Source organism: Pleurodeles waltl, chromosome 7 (assembly GCF_031143425.1).
Source record: "Pleurodeles waltl isolate 20211129_DDA chromosome 7, aPleWal1.hap1.20221129, whole genome shotgun sequence".
NCBI classification, from domain to species: domain Eukaryota; kingdom Metazoa; phylum Chordata; class Amphibia; order Caudata; family Salamandridae; genus Pleurodeles; species Pleurodeles waltl.
Window position 1 is genome coordinate 975,687,591 of NC_090446.1, and position 17,654 is coordinate 975,705,244.

At 47.3% G+C, this 17,654-nt stretch overlaps 1 protein-coding gene across 4 annotated transcripts in view; it reads right to left on the reverse strand.

The window, feature by feature from the left end:
* CEP131 (centrosomal protein 131) overlaps positions 1-17,654 on the reverse strand; it is a 313,831-nt gene that overhangs the window by 45,315 nt on the left and 250,862 nt on the right. The window lies entirely within an intron of this gene.

Consider the following 17,654-nt stretch of genomic DNA (forward strand, 5'->3'; position numbering starts at 1 on the left):
AGCCCACAGTTTGCATATTTCTGGGCCAAAGTACTACCTCAGCTGAAGCTTTAGAGCTGTAACTTCAACAAACAAGTTACTTACCTTTTGTAACATTATGGCCCTCATTCTGACCTTGGCGGTCGGCGGAGAGGCGGCGGTCGGACCGCGAACAGACCGGCGGTATTAAAAATGGCATTCTGACCGCGGCGGTCACCGCCGCGACCGACCGCCACTTCCCCACTCCGACAGCCACGGCGGTCATGACCAACGGGCTGGAGTCTGCGCACTCCGGTCCGGCGGTCGACCCAAGACCGCCAACGGTATCATGACCCTGCTTACCGCCGCGGTTTCTGGCGTTCGGGAACCGCCATGCGAACCATGGCGGTAGGCACTATCGGGGCCAGGGAATTCCTTCCCTGGCACTGATAGGGGTCTCCCCCACCCCCCACTGCCCCCCCGAGTCCTCCCCCCACACCCTCCACCCCCCTGCCACCCCCCAGAGGTGGTACGAACCCCCTCCCCACCCCCACCCCGACATGCACATACACGCATCCCGACATGCACACACCACCAACATGCACATATACACACCCCCTACACACACACATACACAACGGGGACACATACCCGCACACATACATGCCGACATGCGCACCCGCCGAACTACACACATTGCCCATAGGCACAGCAGCACTCCCCGCCCGCATGCACGCACTCACACACCCCCTCTACACACTCACACGCACACCCCCATGCACGCACACATCACACAACACCCCCCCACCCCCTCCCCTCACGGACGATCAACTTACCTTGTGCGTTGGTCCTCCGGGAGGTGACAGGAGCCATGGGGAGGTGACCGCCAACAGAAGACCGCCAACAGAAGACCGCCACACAGAAATGTGGGTCGTAATTCTGTGGGCGGTGTTCTGCTGGCGTGGCGGTGGAGGTTGACCAGTCTCCACTTTCCCGCCGACCGCCAGTGTGGCTGCTGGCGGTTTTCCGGCGGAACGCTCCCAGCGGTCAGAATGCGCACAGCGGCATACCGCCGCGGTCGGCGGTCTTCACCGCGGCGGTAACTCGGCGGTCTTGCGAAAAGACCGCCAAGGTCAGAATGAGGGCCTATGTCTGGTGGATACTCAATCTATCCACCAATTCCTCACCTTTTAAGTCTCCTCAGGTGTTAGAATGTATCCAGATAATTATGCAGAGACAGGGGGTGCCAACGGCCTCCATCACAAATCTATTCCACCTCATGGACGTGGCAATACAGACTTTAAATAAAAGTGCTTCCTCTAAGCATTGATGTCAGTTTATCATTGAACTTATCCTTCAGGATCAAGCAGGTCAAATGGCCCTCCCTGTGAAGCTGTCAATACAGTAATGTCCGGTGAAGGTATAGGCAGATACCCACATGGCAACCTGGTAGATGATCAACACTGTAAGGCCCCCAGATAAAGCTGAAGTAGCAATCTTCAACCTGGTGGAAAGATCAGAGGGTCCTCAGGAGAGTTCCTTTGTGGCCACATTCTAGCACAGCTTGATACAAAAGCCAATCCAGCTTGATAAGGTCCGATTCTAGCTTCTTTCTCTTTCTTTGCACGTGCAAATCCAACAAAATGTTGTTTGTCTCCAAAATCATAGTCTTTAGAAGTACCAGATGCGCAAACGGTCCAATTAGGATCCAACATTTTGGAGCCTCTCCTTCCCCTTGGAATGATGTAATGTAAAGAACAAAGTGTCAAGTTTGTCAAGAATAAAGGTAACATTTGGTGTCTATACAAGAAAGCTTGCAGCTCAATGATGAGATAAACAGATTTAATGGCAATAATAAATGCAGTCTTGTGAGTCAAAAGTCTTAGGGTGTAGCTGTGCATCAGTTCAAAAAGAAATTTAAAGACCAAATTAAGGGCCCACCGAGGAATAATAAAGGGAGCAGAGGGAAACATATGAGGGTCCTTTTATGAAAATCATCACAACGGATTTGAATAACAAGGGCCTGAGCAGGCAAATGAAGATAGGCCAAATGGGCAGACAGGTAACTTAACAGTGGCCACAGCAAAGCACTGCCAGGACAGAAATATAACAGCAGAACATCAGCTCTGTTTGCCTGTGGAGGGCTGACCCCTCTTTATCCTCAAAAAAGAAGATGATCAGCCACAATAGATGGACTTTGCGGAGGGGTGCAGAGAGAAGATTAAATATTCACCACTTCCATCAGAAAAATCAAACAAAACTTTTCAGTGGATTCCACTCACTTGACACGCTTGAAAAGTTTAGATTTTAGAGGTTTGGATGCAGAAATCTGCCCTCCTGCTGAGACAGGAGATTCCCTGAAGAGGTAAATGAAGTGAAGGGCATGTGCTCCGATTTTGTAGTCATAGACTCTCCACACCCAGTCAGGGCTATCCGGATGAGCAGTTTGCCTCTTCTGACCTTTTTTTAGGACTCGCAGAATTAGTGGCAGAGGTTGAAATGCATACAGGAGACCAGAATTGAATTTGAGGGGGTACTCTCCTCCCAGGGAGCCTTGAGCATGGAAATCAAAGGTGCAAAAGGCCAGGTATTGGCCGTTCTCTGAAATAGCAAACACATTTACTAATAGTACACCCCTCAGGGTGAAGATGTCCTGTACCACCTCGTTGTCAAAGGCCATTCATGATTGGTAGGAGGACACCTGCTGAGCTTGCCCTGACATTGAAGTGATCCTGTCTGAGGCCTTACCATTATATATATGCCAAGGTAGCACCAAAGCCTTGAAGACTCCAGACACAGGGCACAGGATTTCACACCACCATCTCTGTTGTAGTACCACATGACCACCATTGTGTTATCCATCAGGACCTGGGCAGAAAGGCCTTGAGGACTAGGTGGTTGTCTCGGTTCCAGAGTGTTGATGCTGCTCCATCGGAGACCAGAGTAGTCTCATCTACACTTCGCCCTTTTGATCATCCGGGATTAGAGTCAACGCATCCATCTAAACTGATTTCTTGGTGAGGTAAGCAGAAGGGTCACCTGCAAGTCAAGATGGCATCCGTCCGACACCCTTGAAGGTCATGGGCTGATAAAGAAGATGTCCAAAATGCATCTCTATTGTTGCATCAATTGGCGGTAAAAGTTTCACTGTAAGACCCACTTACACTGCAAAATTGAGGAGGCCAGGAGACCACGAAATCTCAAAAACATCCATATCTGAATAAACGTTTGTGTCTGAAATATCAGGATCACAATCTAAATGTCCCAGACTTTTTATAGAGGTAGATATTTCTTCAAAACAACAGAGTGTAGGATAGCCTCTATAAAGGGAAGAATCAACAAGGGGCCAGATATGTGATTTCAGCTCTTTAGTGAATCCCAAGGTGGAAAGCAGTGATTCTGTTTGTAGGTGGTCTGAGACAAGCTGAAGTAAACCCATCGTCTTCAGTAGTCAATCATCAGGCTATGGGAACATGTGTAAGCCTGACCTGTAAAGATGGGCTGTGGCCACCAAAATTACTTTTATGGACACTTGGGGGCTGAGGTGAATTAGAAGGACCGGCGGTGAACTAGAGATGTTCATATCCAATCACAAACTGGGGGTACCACATGTGAGAATGTAGGTTTCATCATACAGTTTGTGTGATCCAGGGACAACAAAACTGGGCCAGCATTATCTTGAGCTTTGCCTTCATAATGTCTCAGATCAGCCTCAGACACTGTCATTCTTGGGGACCAGGAAGAACCAGGAGTAGCATCCTGTACTCCACTTTGCCTTAGGCCACCACTTTAATTACACCTTGGCAAGCATCACAGGAACTTCTCTGGAGTGAATATATGCATGGTCTGCTGATGTCTGCCCAGCAAGTGATGTAAAGTGGAAAAGGAAGGCATACCCAAACTGGACAACTTGAAAGAACAAAAAGCATTGGGAAAGCCAACAGATCTTCCTTTGCAAGAGCTATTGGCTTTGGCATTGTGTTTTAGACAAGTCGTGGTGGAGTAGATTGGAGTTGAGTGGGTGGAGATGAGTGGGGTGTAGTGGGGCGTAGTGGGATGGGGGTGTGAGGTGGGGTGAGGGAGTGGTATATTCAGTTGAGGGAGATTGGGGTGGAGTGGGTGTAGGAGGCTGGCCTGGCTTGTAGTGGGTACCAAAGGTACTTACACCTTGTGCCAGGTCCAGTTATCCCTTATTAGTAGAATAGAGGTGTTTCTATCAGCTTAGACTGATAGAAGGTAGCTATGGCAAAGCAGCTTACGCTGAACTAGGAGACATGCAAAGCTCCTACTATACCACTTATATCATATGCACAATATCATAAGAACACACAACACACAGAGTTACTAAAAATAAAGGCACTTTATTTTTATGACCATATGCCACAAGTATCTCAGTGAGTACCCTCAGTAAGAAGGTAAGTAATATACACAAGTTATATGTACACAAACCCAAAACAGGTAAGTAAGAGTCAGAAAAGTAATGCAAACAGTGTAGAATTACAATAGGTCGCAATAGGTGAACATAGGTCTAGGGGCAACACAAACCATATACTCCAAAAGTGGAATGAGAATCACGAATGGACCCCAGACCTATGGGAGCTTGTGGAGGGTCGCTGGGACTGTAAGAAAACAGTCAGGGTGTCCAGGACACCCCACCCCAAGACCCTGAAAAGTAGGAGTAAAGTACACCTACTACCCCAAAAGAGTACAATAGTCGTGATAGGGGGATTCTGCAAGAACAACAAACACCAGCAGTGCACTGAAAACGGATTCCTGGACCTGAGGACCTGCAAAGCAAGGGGACCGAGTCCAATAGTCACGACAGTGTCCAGGGGATGCAGGAGCCCTGAAAACCCCGGATTAAGGTGCAAGGAAGCTGCCTCCGGATAGAAGAAGAAGCTTGGAGTTCTGCAAGAAAGAAGAGGACTAGGATCTTCTCCTTTGGATGTAAGATGTCCCACGTCGCGATGAAGCTTGCAGAGGTGTTCCCACGCAGAAATACCGCAAACAAGCCTTGCTAACTGCAAGGGTCGCGTTAGAGGTTTTTGGGTGCTGCTGAGGACAAGGAAGGACCAGGATGTCGCCCCTTGGAGGAGGAGACAGAAGGGGCACTCAGCAACTCAGAGAGCCCTCACGGAAGCAGGCAGCACCCACAGAAGTACCTGAACAGGCACTTGGAAGATCTGTGAACCGGAGTCCACGCAGAGTTACAAAAGAGGGTCCCACGACGTCGGAGGCCAACTCAGCGGGTTGAGCACTGCAGGACGGAGTGCAGGGGCCCAGGCTAGGCTGTGCACGAAGGAAATCCTGGAAGAGTGCACAGAAGCCAGAGCAGCTGCAAATCACGCAGTACACAGGTTTGCAGTCTAGCGTGGGGAGGCAAGGACTTACCTCCACCAAACTTGGACTGAAGGGCCACTGGACTGTGAGAGTCACTTGGGTAGAGTTCCTGTGTTCCAGGGACCACGCTCGTCAGGATGAGAGGGGACCCAGAGGACCGGTGATGCAGTCTTTTGGTGCCTGCGTTAGCAGGGGGAAGATTCCGTCGACCCACAGGAGATTTCTTCTGTGCTTCTGGTGCAGGGTGAAGGCAGGCGACCCCCAGAGCATGCACCACCAGGAAACAGTCGAGAAAGCCGGCAGTGATTAGGCGCTACAATGTTGCTGGTAGTCATCTTGCTACTTTGTTGTGGTTTTGCAGGCGTCCTGGAGCAGTCAGCGGTCGGTCCTTAGTAGACGTCGAAGAGGGAGATGCAGAGGAACTCTGGTGAGCTCTTGCATTCGTTATCTGAAGAACTCCCCAAAGCAGAGACCCTAAATAGCCAGAAAAGGAGGTTTGGCTACCAAGAAAGGAGGATTGGCTACCAAGAAAGGTAAGAGCCTATCAGAGGGGGTCTCTGACGTCACCTGCTGGCACTGGCCACTCAGAGCAGTCCAGTGTGCCCCCAACACCTCTGTTTCCAAGATGGAAGAGGTTTGGGACACACTGGAGGAGCTCTGGGCACCTCCCCTGGGAGGTACTGGTCAGGGGAGTGCTCACACCCCTTTCCTTTGTCCAGTTTCGCGCCAGAGCAGGGCTGGGGGATCCCTGAACCGGTGTAGACTGGCTTATGCAGAGATGGGCACCATCTGTGCCCATCAAAGCATTTCCAGAGGCTGGGGAGGCTACTCCTCCCCAGCCCTTCACAACTATTTCCAAAGGGAGAGGGTGTAACACCCTCTCTCAGAGGAAATCCTTTGTTCTGCCTTCCTGGGCCAGGGCTGCCTGGACCCCAGGAGGGCAGAAACCTGTCTGAGGGGTTGGCAGCAGCAGCAGTTGCAGTGGAAACCCTGGAAAGGCAGTTTGGCAGTACCCGGGTTCTGTGCTAGAGACCCAGGGGATCATGGAATTGCACCCCCAATACCAGAATGGCATTGGTGTGACAATTCCATGATCTTAGACATGTTCATGGCCATGTTCGGAGTTACCATTGTGACGCTATACATAGGTAGTGACCTATGTATAGTGCACGTATGTCATGGTGTCCCCGCACTCACAAAGTCCGGGGAATTTGCCCTGAACGATGTGGGGGCACCTTGGCTAGTGCCAGGGTGCCCACACACTAAGTAACTTGCCACCCAACCTTCACTAAGTGAAGGTTAGACATATAGGTGACTATTAAGTTACTTATGTGCAGTGGTAAATGGCTGTGAAATAATGTGGATGTTATTTCACGCAGGCTGCAGTGGCAGGCCGGTGTAAGAATTGTCTGCGCTCCCTATGGGTAGCAAAAGAAATGCTGCAGACCATAGGAATCTCCTAATACCCTGGGTACCTCAGTACCATATACAAGGGAATTATATGGGTGTACCAGTATGCCAATGTGAATTGGTAAATTTAGTCACTAGCCCGTTAGTGACAAATTTGGAAAGCAGAGAGAGCATAAACAATGAGGTTCTGGTTAGCAGAGCCTCAGTGATACAGTTAGGCACCACACAGGGAACACATACAGGGCACATACTAGGAGCACTGGGGTCCTGCCTGGCAGGATCCCAGTGACACAAGGACTAAGACAACATACATACAGTGAAATATGGGGGTAACATGCCAGGCAAGATGGTACTTTCCTACAGTGGGATAGACTGGAGTGGAGCATGGTAGATCAGAGTAGATTGGAATGGACTGAAGTAGATTCAGGGTGGGCAGATTGGGGTGGGGCAGGGTAGACTGGAGTGAAGTAGATTAAATAGAGTGGAGTGGATTGGGGTGGAGTGGACTGGAGTAGATTAGGGTGGAGTGGGGTACATTGGGTGGATTGGAGTGGTATAGACTGGAATGGAGTGGGGAGATTGGGGCAGATAGGAGTTGCATAGATTAGAGTGGAGTAGATAGGGGTAGAGTTGAGTGGGATAGACTGGAGTGGGTTAGAGTGGAGTGGGGTACACTGGGGTGGGGTCGATTGCAGTGGGATGGATTGGGGTAGACTGGGATAGATTGGAGTGGAGTGGGGTAGATGGTAGTGAAGTGGAGTGGGGTAGACTGGAATGGAATGGATTGGGGTAGAGTGGAGTGGGTTACACTGGAGTGGAGTGGGGTAGAGTGGAGTGGGAAGGTAGTGTGGAGGGGCACAGAGTGGAGTGGCCTGGTGCAATATTGAGTACAGTGGAGTGCCAAGTCGTAGAGTGGAGTGTTGTGTCATGGAGTGTCGTAAAATGGAGTGGCATGTTATGGAGTGTCGCAGAATGGAGTGATGTGGTGTTCAGTTGAGGGGCATAGAATGGAGTAGAATGTTGTAAAGTCTAATGGTGTAGAGTGGTGTGTCGTAGTGTGCAGTATGCATGTTGTGGTAGTGCACGGCCAATACAAATAATGCATTTTCAACTCAAATGACCATTACATTTGCACAACCAGAGTTTTTACTGCATACCAACGATAATGTGTGGAAAAGTCACCACCTAGTTTATTGATGTGTTTTGATCATATTCAATTATGTTTCTACCACAGTTCAGAATTACAAAAAATGGGCTTCATTTGTACTTTCCTAATTCTGCTATATTCTGAAACATCAGCACAGTTCATTTTAGTTGTGTGCTAGAAAAAAACACCCCACATCCTTCACTTTCAGTTGAGAACCCAGCAGGATTATCACACCAATTTTCTCCCTTTGAAATCAGGGAAATCAAAATTAACAACAAACAACAAGCTCCCTGAGAAGACAGGGCTTGACATTTTACTTCTGTCTTTGAATGCAGAGAAAATGTGACAAGATAAGAACAACATTTAAAGGCCTGTTTACCGAAAGTGACTACTCGGAAAGATAAAGTAAAAAGGAGATGCTCCATGGAGGGACAAACTCAAGCAAAATAGCCAAAAACAAATGAAGTCAGCAAATAGAAGGCAAGCAACTGTGAGTTACAAAACACAAAGCCAATGGTAAGCAATGCACTCCGGGGGTAGCTTTCAGAGAGCCCACAAGAAGTTGTTAGCAAACCAGACATCTGCATGGTCTGATAGACTTCAACCTAAAAATGAATTCTGCATCCTACCGACCCAAGATGATAGTATCAAAGAAAATAAAGTGCAGCAGGCAAAGAGGTAGACTGCTGCAGCTGTTGAAAACAATGCCCTCTGCTATTGCCTCTTCCTTTAGGGCCACAAAAAGGATGGACTCGTTGCTTAACAGGTTGTGAGGGTGGTCTCTGACGGTAGGCAATACACCCCTGAGTGACTGCTGGTAGAATTGGTGAGCCAGGTCATGTTGCCCTAATGAGCAAACTGTAGATCTACTCCCATAAGGCATTCCAAGGCTGAATCTGCCTTATCAACAAAGATCCTGGCTCCATCAAAGAGGAATGTCCACCAAAGAAGTTTGGGCAGCTTCAGAAAACCAAGTAGCACATCCAAGCCTGGTGCTGAATAATGATGCTGTTGCCGTTGGCTCAGGTGACTCAATCCATACTGTCCATATGTCCCTCAGGATATAATCAGCCATGTTCTGGCCATCATGTACAGTGTAGGCAGAGTAGTTCCTAAATATTCCAAAGGGCATGGTTGTAGAAGGCCAAGTGGCACATATCGCTCAAGAAAACAAGTTACTTACTTTCAGTAACGCATTATCTGGTAGAGACTGTATCTAGGTGCAGATTCCTTAGCTTTGAATTTCCCAGCTATCAGGCTGGATCCGGAAGATTTTTGCATGAGCAGTACCCCTGGGGGCCGTCAGGTGGCTTCGTTTGGTTCCACATGGCATCATAATTGCGCTGGAAGTGATGTTGCGGTCACGTATATAGGCCCCACCCAGCCACGCGGATGTCATGTACTTTTCACGACTTTCCACGTCAGCAGCACAGAGCCTGGCAGTGGGCTGCAGACAAATTTAATAAAATAGGAAGTCCTGTAAGACCGAACGGGTGAAGTGCCCATCCCACCCATCCCTGCGGACCGGACTGTCCAGGCAGTAGTTTTTAGCAAACATATGTAGGGACTCCCACATTGCTGCATGGCAGATGTCCAGGACTGGGACTCCACATGTTAATGCCCGGGTCACAGTTTTCCTCTGGTGGAATGGGTCCTTAAGGCCTCAGGTGACTGCTTTTTAGCCAGGGCATAACAGATACCCCACGAAGAGTTGGTCGTCCACCTGAAACTCTTTTGTGCAGACAATGCTCTTTTTGAGTCCAGACAGTGGAATTGCTCCTCTTCTTTAGAGGGATGAGGAGGAGCATAAAAGGTGGGCAAGGTGACTGATTGTCCCAAATGGAATGGGGTCACCACTTTTGGAAGAAATTAGGCCTTAGTGCAAAGCACAACTTTGTCTGGAACCACCATCAAATAGGGAGGTTTGGATGATAAAGTCTGCAACTCACTCACCCACTAGGCAGATGTTATTGCCACTAGAAAGGCTGTCTTGATGATAAGCAGCCAGAGGGGACAATTGTGCAGAGACTCAAAAGGAGCACATATTAGGTAAGTGAGAACCAAACTGAGGTCCCACTGAGGCATGATAAGGGGCAAAGGGGGAAACATATGTACAAGCCCATGAGAAATCTATTTACAATACGAGACTTTAAGAGAGAAGGCTGGTTAGGCAGTTGCACAAAAGCAGACAGAGCAGCAAGATAACCCTTAAGAGTACCCAAAGCAGTGCCCTGCTGGACAAAGGTAAGAATGAAGTGAGGAATATCAGAATGAAAGGCAGAAAGAGGGTCTATAGACTTTTCTGTACAATATAATACAAACCTTTGCCATTGGCAGGCGTAGGCATCTTGGAAGAGGGCGCCTGGCTGCCAGAATAACATTACAGACTTCGGGAGAAAGGATGAAGGCTGTCAACTGTCACCACTCAATCTCCACACAAAATGTAGGAGTTGACCGGTTCGGGTGAAGGACCCTCCCCTGCTGCTGCAACAGAACATTCTCCCAAAGGGGCAGCCTGATCAGAGGATCAATGCTCATTCTCAGAAGCTCGGGCCCAGTCTGGAGCCACAAGGAAGACTTGGACCCAGTCTTTCTTGATCTTGAGAACTCTGGGCATAAGTAGTATGAGTGGAAAGGTATACAGGAGGCCTGAACTTCACTTGAGACGAACACCACTCAATAGCCGCCTTGGAAACTCAAGTGCACAAAACTGCTGACATTGCACGTTCTCTTCGGAGGTAAACAGATCTACCAAGGCTCTCCCCACTGCTGAATGAGTCCGTGTGCCACCTCCAAATAAATACTCCGCTTGTGATCCGTTAGGCATCGACTGCTGAGTTTGTCCACCCTGGTGTTCAGAGAACCTGCCAGGTGTAGAACCACTATGGTTATGACCTGTTGTTACAGACATGTCCAGAAGCGCAGGGACTCCAGCCATGTCCAGAGTTGAAGGGCTTCTTGACAAAGGGTTCACAACCACACCCTGCCTGGCTTGCTGCAGCACCACATCGCGGTTGTGTACTCTGTGAATACATGCACTATCTTCCACTTGACAGAGGGAAGAAATGCTTTCAATGCTAGCAGGATCGCCTAAAGCTTCAGCAAGTTGATGAGCAGTCTGGATTCCGCCAGAGATCAGAGCACTCTGATTTCCGCCTTTCTCAGATGGCCGCACCATCCCAGGAGTGACACATCTGTCACCATCATGAAATCTGGTAGGGAAAGCGAGAGAAGTCTGCCTTTGACCCAATCGCAGTTTGTTAGCCACCACTGAAGTTCCCTCAGAGATCTGGACCATGCCAGAGAGATTCCCTTGTTGGTGCGCCCAGTGGAACATCAGGTCCCACTGCGGAGCCCGCATATGCCACAAGCAGGATGCAGGAGGCCATGAGGCCCAGCAACCTCAGAGTGATTCTCACTGAAATCCAGGCCAGAGGCTGAAACATTGGTATTGTAGCCTGAATATCTTGGACTTGCAGCTCGGGAGAATAAGCCTGAAGCGGCACTGTGTCCAGAACAGCTCAGATGAAAGTGAGCACCTCAGAAGGAGTCAGGTGTGGCTTCGGCAAATTTGAAGTGAACCCTAGTGAATGCAGGGGGTCCGCCATAGCCTGGAGGTCGGAGACGGCAGCCTGGGGAGAGTACGCCATCAACAGCCAGTCAACAAGATAGAGGAAGATTGACACCCCTAATCTCCACAGATAAGCTGCGGCCACTGCCATCACTTTGGTGAACTCCTGAGAGACAGTGTTAAGGCTAAAAGGGAGCATGGTGAACTGAAAGTGCTCATGACATACCTTGAACCGCAGGTAACGTCTGTGGGAAGAAACCATAGGGATGTGGAGCTATGCATCCTGCAAGTCCATTGCTACCAACCAGTCTCCTTGGTCTAGGACAGACAAGACCTGAGCCAAAGTAAGCATCTTGAATTTCTCTTTTTTGAGAAAGAGATTGATCCTTTGGAAGTCTAGACTAGGCCGAAGGCCCTTCTTCTTGGGTACCAGAAAGGAGCGGGAATAACAGCCATTGCCTACTTCTGATATCGGAATCCTCTCTATGGCTCCTTTGGCCAAAAGAGCTGTGACTTCCTCGCAGAGTAACACTAGCTGATTCTCTATCAGCCAATCTAGTTTTGGAGGTATAGGGGAAGGGGAATATTCAAAGGGGAGGGTGTAGCCCCTCTGAATAACCTGCAGGACCCACCTGTCTGATGTTATGGTCTGCAATTGGGGGAGATTATGTCGGAGTCTCCCACCAACTGGACAGAAATGATCCCTTATAAGGGACTAGGAGGGTTTAGAGCCTGCCGGGGTGTTGATGGGAGATGACCTCTGGCTACCTGCCCCATGGGGTCGTAATGCACAGCATCTGTGTCGAGGCACAGCGTGGGGACCTTGTGCAGGACAGTGGCTGGCATAGGAGTGGCACGGTGACAAGCCCCTTCCGTAGCCACGAAAGGCAGACTGGGGACATGAGGTCACTGAGAAGCCCAAGGACTTGGCCATAGGCCGCAAGTCCTTAAAGTACTCCAGTGCTGAGTCTGCCTTCTCTCTGAGGAGAGAGGTCCCATCTAAGGGCATGTCCATAAGTTTGACATCCCCCAAAAAGCCAGATGTTCTCAACCAGGCATGGCATCTAAGAGTCACTGTCAAAGAAACTGCTCTGAAATCGGTTGTTTCTAATCCACACCTGATAGTGAACTTTGCTGACTCTCTCCTGCCCTGACAGCTTGGGAGAAGATGGCCCAGGCCTCCTTCAGGACCTGTGGCAGCACTTGTGCAAGCGTGTCCTGCAACGAGTGGGAGTGGCAGCCCAAATGCTGAATGCTAGGCTGGTGGAAAAATAAAATTCTATCCTAAGCTGTCCCGCCTTTCAGGATTCTCTATCTGTGGGAGCGGCAGGGAACATGTCAATGGATGTTGAGGCTTGGACTACCAAGCTCAGAGGGATGGGGTGTTGGGTGAGGAAACATGGGTCACCTGGGGCAGGGGGATTGCGGCAGGCAACTTTCCTGTTCACAGGCACCCCTATGCTGGGCTTGGACCTGCTCCATGATGACTTTCTGATGCATCAGGGAACATTTGTCACAGACCCTAGAGTCATATTTAATGCCAAGTCAGATGGGCACTCATGTCCATGACTGAGATCTGTCTCCAGCAAGAATGGGTCTGCTTAAACTCGGTCTTTTTAGGGGGAAGGCATTCCCGAACATCGTTATTAAAAGATATTTTAATCAGCTTCAGAAAAAGGTCAAACAATGGAAGTGGAGGTCCAGAGCCTTGCCAAAGGCAAGAGAAAAAGCGGATGACAGCACATCCATTTGCTTCCGTGTCACTGAGTCTAATGCCATGTGAAGATTGAAAGGCGAGGAATCTGTAGATAGAAGTCTCCATCAGAAACAAGAGTGGTGTGTTGCTGTACCAATTTTCCTGCAATCAAAATGAAGGTCAATATTATGAAAACTAATGTTTAACAATAGCTTCCTTGTCACATATTAGCTACAGTATGAACTACAGTGGCCGCATGTACTGAAGGTTGATAATGTATACTTGAGGTGTACTGTGGTATTTGTAAGACATTTATGCCATGAGATATCTTGGAGCTAACTAACATCTGTTTTAGTGTTTCACAACTCAAAGACACTCATTTTATCAATCTCATTATGATGAAAGGACGAGTGAACCTTACAGAATTCAAACTTGTGGCAATGAGGTCAAATAAAGATTCATGCAGTAGATTTATTAGTCCTCTAAGCCATCAGATGAGGGACAGTTGAATTCATTTGGGCATTTCAGCGCAAATAAATTCCAGAACAGTGACTTTACGAATTTCCACTCCACTAGCAGATGGATATCTCAAGTCTGGCACATGCACAATGAGGTGAACGGAAACTGCTCATGAACAGAGTGGCTCTAATGATACTCCTGAAAAAAGATCTCAGCACAAATATAAAGCCTCAATTGTGCATTCAGTTCAACATGAGAGATCAAACAAAGTCTAATCGTCACATTTTCTGTACACCACAGAAGGAAAAGTGAGAAGCAAAAATCCCATTGTTTCTGTAGAGAACCCATAACCCAAGCCATACAATGAGAAAGAAGAAATCTCATGCTTTAGGGGAGCATTTTGTAAAATAATTAGTTTATTTCTAATGTGAACAGTTACTTTGGTGCATATCAGGAATATTCTCGACTGGTTAGTTAGTGGCATGAAGCCAACCCAACCAGAATTTTAATTTGTGCTACATTGACCTCCTTTGAGATTTTGTGAACAAGCTGATGTGTCACTGAAGTCCAAGCTGCAACTTTAAATTAGTAGAACCTCAACAAAGACCATATACCTCACCCAATTTTAATGACCAACATGTATTCTCCTGTACTTTATCTTCACTTAAAGAAAAAGAGTTATAAAAACTTGTGCAGTCCTGTCGCCGGTCCAACTCCCATGGCAAGCCTTGCCAGTGCAACACAATCAAGGATATCATTCGAGTGACAACCGAAATTTCAGCTAGGTCTATTGTTAACACCTCTTGGCTCAATGGACCCTTCCCAGATGCCCTGAAACAATTTATTTCAACCTCTGCTGAAGAAGAAAGCAGTAGACAAACAAGTTACTTACCTTTGGTAGTGAGCTTTCTTAAAAATAAAATGGATAGTAAATCTAAGAGTGTTAAAGCAATCTAACATAATTGTGAATATTTCCCAGGCGACAGACTGGATCTGGAAAATATCAAAAGCAGTACTTCTGCGTGCCAGGAAGTGGCACCGTGGGCTCTGACCCAACTTCATTCTACTCTGGAAAGACCAACTGAGGTGACTATAAGCACACCCATATGCACTGATGTTTCCTTCACAGGATTGTCTGTGCCCTTGGCGTAACTGAATATTCGTGCAAGGGGTTGCCAGGGTGGTTTTCATTGGTGCAGACCTCATTAGCAAATTGTATGACAAATGTGCAGATCTCTAGATTGGGACCTTTTTAGATGGAGAGCTTCAGAAGAGACCATTCAGCAGAACGGGGAGGTGGGGGGATGGTGAGGAATCAGCAGTTAGGGGTTTCACCAGAAGGTACATAACTTGTTCTACTGATGGATACTTCTAACTGCAGATTCCTCATCATGTGCATAGATACCAAAGCAGTACCTCCCAAGGTAATGCCCAAAATATCTTACAGAGCAGAATGTGCAAAATGTGCATTTCAGCAGGTCTGACTTTCAAGACAGTTGTGCTTTGTGAACATGTGCAATGATGCCCAAGCAGCTGCCTGACATATGTAGGGAAGGCACTCAGAATGCCAAAACAATGGTGACAGCCAAGACTCTGGTGGAATGAGCACTCAGGCCTTCTGGAGGATGCTTCTTAGCTAATGGGTACCAAATCTTAATACAGAGGACTATCCACTGTGAGAACATCTGTTTCTGCACAGCCTTACCCCTTCTTGCACCAGAGAATCCCAAAAAGAGCGGATTGTCCAATGGTACAATTTGTGTAAAATCTCAGTGCTCTTTTAAAGTGCAAGCAATGAAGTCTCTCTTCCTCTTTCAAGGTATGAGGTGAAGCAAAGAAGGTCAGGAGAGTGATGGCTTGTCCGACGTGAAAATACATTACCACTTTTAGGAGGAATGCTGCTAAAGTCCTTAACAGTTTGTGTGGAAAAAAAGATGATATAAGAAAGCGTTACTGAGAAGACTTGAAGCTCACTCATCCCGCGTGTGCGGATATTATCACAATCAGATAGACCATTTTTAAGTTGAGAAGTTCCAATGGACAATTAAGCATTTGTTTAAAGGGGGTACACGTGAATAAAGCGAGAAGCAGGTTTAAGTACAACTGTGACATTGCAAAGGGCTTAGGCAAAAGCATATGTTTCAAACCTTTGAGGAAATGTATCACAACCAGTGAATTCAATAAGGACAGCTGGCCTGGCAAACATAAAGAGGACGAAAGAGCCGACAAATCACTTTTTTTTAGTGCCCAGAGCAAGTCCTTGCTTGCCTTAAGCCAAAACAAACAACAATACATACAATTTTTTGGCCTGCAATGGGGTCTGTCTGGCAGAAATAACATCAAGACACAAACTCACACACCGATTTCATGGAAAGGCACTTGCCTGCCAGGATAACATCAATGGAGGCGCGCCAGCCAGGAAGCTTTGCTGCCAGGATAACATCCATGTAGATGGGTGCATCAGACGGGTCAGTGTCACGATCTTGAGGTTTTTTACAAGTGTTAAGCATTTATGCTAAGAGCTTTATAGGATATAAATCCCGAGGTAGGGGCTTCACCTATTTATGATCCAGGGTGTTACCAATAAGGTCAAAGTCTAGTCAGTGTCAATGAGAGTGAAATAGACTAAGTGTCTCACAGAATTGAGCAGGTCACATAAGCAGTGCTTTTAGTATGGAGATATTATAAACTACACATATGAGAAGAGAACTCCGGTAAAACCTGCTTTAAAGATACAAATCAGAAATCAGTCTATTGACACCGACATATATACCATTCGGACCTTATGGTGCATAAATCAGTATGTAAAATTTAATTCATAATTGATTTACATGCTTGCGTTCTGATACACAGACGTGATGAGTTTCTCTAGCAGCAAAACTTTTTTTGTACATAAAAGCCTTTCTCAATCGCAAAATGGGTTTAGCGACCTATTTGAACTGCAATTAGAAGAAGAATGAAAGAAGCATCCTAAACCGTTGATCAGTTACTGATACCTCAAATGGGGTGGTAATGATTCACAAAAAGTAAGCAGTGCTCCGGGTGATCGCTGCCTACTCTCCAAATGTGATCTAAAATTGCCTTTTTTTTTTTATAGCAGCCCTGGTTCTTTTAAAGCACCTCAGGGGTGTGTCTGTGGCTCTGTTCCTGTGAAAAATAGTCCTGACATCTTGGATTTTGGCAGTGAAAGGCCCTGTGGGAATTATTTAGTGCCCACCCCACAGGAAATTATGTGAAGGTGTGTGGAACCGCACCATGGGAAATAGTAGCCCATTGGCTAATTCAGTCCTCTCCACTCACAAACTTCAAATATGCATAAAAGTGGCACCCTAGCTACCGAAGGGAAGACAATTTTTTGCTTTTAAATATCTATGCTTGAAAATGTAATTGTTATGACTTGAACTTACTATTGTTTACTTGTTCATTTTTTGGACCAACTATTCCTGTCGGACTCAATCTTTTGTCATACATACACAGAAACCACGATGGGACTAGTAAATCTGGATATGTAACACAGATACATTTTGTTTATAACTTGCTTATGAGATTAAAATCAATAAAAAAGTGTTTAAAAAGAATAAAGTGGCACCCCAGGCTTTCAGTCACTCCTGGACTCAAAAAGAACAAAAGTTGGACTGCAAAGGCTGAAACTTTGGACCTCATAAAGAAAGGATGCACCAAGGAAACTGTGCCTACTGCACCTACGGAGTCAAGAGAAGGGCTGTCCCTGCTGTTGAAACTGTAGAGAGAAAACGTAATGGCTGGACCCGGTCCCACTTGTGCCGAGGACCAGTGAGTGGTCTCTCTATGGCAAGTTGGTTAGCATCCTGTTACGCTTCAGGGACACAAAAGCTAAAGAAGCCCTGCCCCTGAAAAGTGCCCAGCTGACCAGTACGCCCTGGACTTGCCCTGGACTCCGCTGGTGTACCTGAGATTGAGTCCTACCCTCTAAGAGGAAGATCGCAGGTCCTGGACCGTTGACTGGTGTTAAGAGTGCATTTTTTCTCACCACAGAACTGCAGCTTGTGAGCCAAAGCCAAAAGATTTTTTGAACACCAAGTCCATGGCTCATT